The sequence below is a fragment of the Lissotriton helveticus genome, chromosome 2_1, assembly GCF_964261635.1.
Source record: "Lissotriton helveticus chromosome 2_1, aLisHel1.1, whole genome shotgun sequence".
In the NCBI taxonomy this organism is placed as follows: Eukaryota; Metazoa; Chordata; class Amphibia; order Caudata; family Salamandridae; genus Lissotriton; species Lissotriton helveticus.
Window position 1 is genome coordinate 986,390,108 of NC_136059.1, and position 4,604 is coordinate 986,394,711.

Here is a 4,604-nt window from a genome sequence, read left to right on the forward strand (position 1 = left end):
ATTCCTGACTTTTAGGTAAGTTGGGGATTTCCTTCCTCATTACAACAAACTGAATACTGCTACACTGTTTTTAATCACTTGATCCACCAGCATGCAGCCACACACTCAGATGCTGCACCCTTTTAACCCACGCTGCTCCACACCAAAGCATGACATGTGGTCCAGCTTTTAAACGGTTACATGCCTAGCGCGCTAATGCACCACTGAGCATGTCACCATGTATGCACCTGGTCACTGTTATTATGTCACTTCTGCTCATAATCTGCCTCTTTTTGTTCCCCACTTCAGGCAAGGAACAACATTATTGAGGTAAAAAACTCATCCCATATTTTGATGTATGAGCCATCTTAGTTGACATAAGTTATTTTCTTTTGTAGACAATACCATATAGGTCCTGACGAATCGCAAGTCATTGCACATTGCGAGAAACATGTCGACCGTCTTTTTACATCCTAGTCTAGTCTAGAACAAGGAAACATTATTTTCCAGATAGTCTAGTCTAGCTCCACCTTTTAATTGTAACGAGGGACCACCCGAATAAAATAGTCTCAGGTACCCTACGCTACATTTTAACTCGCAATAAAGTCTACAACCTCTCTGGCCCCATACCCACACTTCACCCATAGGCAGTTGGATTCAAAAGATCTCCGCCAAAGAGCCCCTCTTTGAGGTGAGCCCATTGGGAATTGCACCGCCTACCCAACGAGGAGCAACGCCTATGATGCCACCTGCAAGGGTGTGTGAGGCAAACATATCCAACACAATGGATACCCAGTGGGAGGTTGACACCCTTTAACCACCACTTTCTCCTTTGACTAGTGCATCTCACTCCCTTTCTTGTCTACCCGAGGAACAGCCTTGTCCACTTTTCCTAAATAAAATATCGACTGAGGGCACGGACTGAGGCTGGACCTTCCACTCCATGCGAGTGGTAATTACGCCCCAATCGATCCCTTTGGATCACGCTCTCCCTCCTTTTTGAAAACACAACATGGTCAGTCCCAATTACGTTCTATTGTACCACTTGGCTAGACGTTGCAAAACCTGCGTTCAGGCTACGTGCCATGACGTTTAATCAACACAACGTCATTTTTTTCTATCTTTAACCTTACTGATAAACAAATCAGTTTGGCACAAAAAGGAGCAGACTATACGATTCTGAGCATTGAAAAACTTGAGAGATTACCATTGACAATGTCAGAGAGACCTGTCATTGAATGGATAATACATGGAACGATTACAATCCCAATAACCACTTTCCAGTTTAAGTATTGCCAAAAATATATACCAGCAGGCCTGTATGAAAGGTTGGGTAAAGGATACATCAAGTCAACATGGAATTTACCTTATACACACAAATGTTATAGTGAAGGGAAAAAAGAGATATTTCTTAGGGGTAACAATTGTAAAAAATCACTAAGCGGTACACTTCTGTGTCAAGGTATTAACTTGCATGGAGCCTGCGAAGGGTCTTCAAATAACCTTTCATGTCACCTGCACGGCACTCCTGCAACACGGATAGAGCCATTTTTCAGACAACTTTCCAACGGCGGTTATGTTCCAATAAGTGACCACAGCTGTTGTGGCATGGTGCCAGGAAAAGCCGATCTTGTGAGCCTTAGTTCCATGGTCACTTGCTGTATGCAAGTATTGTATCCAAACAGCAATCCAGACATGGAGGCGGCAATATGGCCTTCTTTGAATATCTCATCTATTGGAATTGATACTTTAAGCAGAATGAAGTCCATTCTTTTACAGACAACTGTGCCTTTAACCTCGTCCAAAGAGACGTATGATCTTCAAGTTGCAAGGACAGCAGCAGAGATACATTCCCTGTTATCAACAAATTTGCCCGTACATTTCGTAGAAATGTTAGGTCAAATCTTAAACATGTCTGATACCAGTGGCATCGCACATGTATTTAAGAATTTTTTTTAGGGACTGTTAGCACCCTTTGAAACAGTTCTGGGCATGTTCCCGAATTTTGTCCATTCCTTTTTCGGCGGCCTGCCTCTTCTTTTGGGACTCGTAGCAGGAATTTTATTTTTGATCCTTCTGCTCCGATATGGCAAGCCAAGCCACAGACAGAACTCCAGATACAATGGAAGAAACGATCTTAGCAATACGCTACCGAGACCAGATCACTAGAGTCCTCGGATTAGCCCGGCAAAGAGATCGGAGTGCAACCTGGTTTCTTTCATTCAGACCAAACTGGCAAGATTGCATCTTACCTGTGCTTCGATGTCTGCTATGCGGAGAAGAATGCGTGTTAGACGTCTGTCTTACACTACCATCAGCAGTACCAATGGATATCGATACTTTGCTAGGTCTGGTAACGACTCATGCAACGTGTTGTCCCCAGCGGCTACCTATTCTGATGACGGCATTCGTTGAGACTTCACCATTACGAGTAGGTGGCGGTGAAGTACGAGAGGAAAGCAGCACCAACAGGTACAACCTTCTGTGAGCATTGCTGATACCGACATCGATGATGGCAATCCTTCTCACATATGCACAATTTCAGCATTTTCGAACTTGGTTGAACTTTCACCTGATGTTGTAGATCAATTTTTCGCAAGCCTGTCTGATATGATGTTCTCCCCTGAACAAAAAGAATAACTTTTAAAACAACGAGCACACAGTGTTCCCTGAACTCTGAATTCGGCCTTCAATTTTGATAAACAAACTACTGAAAACATTTGGAACTATTTTTTCCCCTGAGAGCGAAATTATTATTTTCTATTTCAAAATATTTACCTTTTTTTTGGGGCACATGGTACTCTGCTTAAAGTAGAACTATTCTTAGATAACAGAGCTTCTATTTTTAGAGATACTAGAGACAATATTTTACCTCCGCCTCTAGCATATGTACAGTATTGTATAAATATGTGATGAAATGGTCTCGACCTTCTTTTCTGTATTTACAGCCATTTCATGTGTAATTATCGCAAATTCATTCAGCTGAGATAAATATGCATTTAAATGAATGATACCACTGCTTAAAAGACATACAGTACCAATACTAATTTTCGTGTATACACCATTTCAAATGCAATTTATGTATTTTGGGGTGGGTTGGAAAACACATACATCGTTATATGTTTAGTATTGTTTAGTATTTAGTAATGATTGACATAATACGTGGAGTGGGTGTTGTGAATCTATCTAGGACCCTAATTAGATATCCCCGATTCATGCCCTTATGTGGTTATAATATAACATATCCTTATAAAGGCATAGGAATCATGTCAGGAATCATGTCCATATCTAGTCATAGCCCATGCAGTCCAAATTCGGCAAGGCTACTCCCATATACTCCTAGAAAGTACAACGCGTTCTTTAAACAAACCAAGCCTCCAGCAGCCCGGGAATTCCCCCTGCTTTTGTTTTGATTTGCACAAGAACTCCTGGAGTCCAGAAAGAACTGTTAGTTCTTAGTGACGTCTTATGTCCAACCTTACGTCAAACACGGCACCTTTCAGGTATAAATATACCAACGTTGCCTTAAGCAAACACACGGTGGTTTGGAGCAGAGCGGCTATCTACTTGCCCGAAACCCAGCTGATGCGAGAGCCGAAGTAAACAGACCCTCCCTTGACGCACTGAGAGAGACGCTGTATTTTCTCTTGCTGAGAAATCCAGCTCCGGTGTTTCCAGTCACCCTTGCGGATTGCTGGGAGATCGAGTCCTGAGAGAGAGATACAAGAAGACCTGCATTCTAGAACCAAGGTACGGAGCTGACTAAACCCTTAAGAGATTTCTTGATTCAGATTCTTGGCAAAAAACCAACTTAACTTAAACTGCAAGTTACTTACTCCTTCCCACATATTAGGCTTAGGTCAGGTACACCGGGGTAGGCGTATATTAGAAGCACCACTTGAGTACGTTAGTCAATGTTTTTATGTATGTATATATTTTATCCGTTTTAAAGTATCATATGGCTAAGAAAGCATATCAATGCTTTTACAGTATTTCATAAAACTACTTTTACTGTACGCACTTTACTTTATGATAAGTATTGCAACTGTGGCAATTCATTTCTCTTGCATGAGAAAGAAGACTGCTCAATAAAATAACACCTTTTATTGAAAATGCCCGTCTCTCTATTTCTCTGCACTCTGGTGAAATAAGTATGCACGATTGACTGAGAGAAATAGTTGTTTATTGTTTTCACACGACTCTAGAGATATACTCTTTATTCTGAGGGAGCGAAGTTGTCATGTTTATGCGGTTGTCAGAAACTAATCCCTTCTTGTCTAAATCAGGAGAGTTAACTCTTTCCTGAACATTCGAGAAAGTTTCTAGTGACCTCTGAGCTAGCTGGCAAAACTAATTAAGTCTAATATAGTCAGTAGAGACCTAGATGACGTCAGTCCTACGTCTACACTGCTGTTTATATTATTCCAATGCACAGAGCCTATTGGGAATATAGGAACTACACTACACATCAAACCGAAAAATATTATTGACGAAAAGTGACCTAAATTGTATTTAGAAAATCTCCAACCTGCCTCCATTAAATTAAAAAAAGTTCTCTTTTTAATATTTGTTTGCGAATTAAATAAAATATTTCATGATTTGTGTATTTGTTTGATGAATGCTGG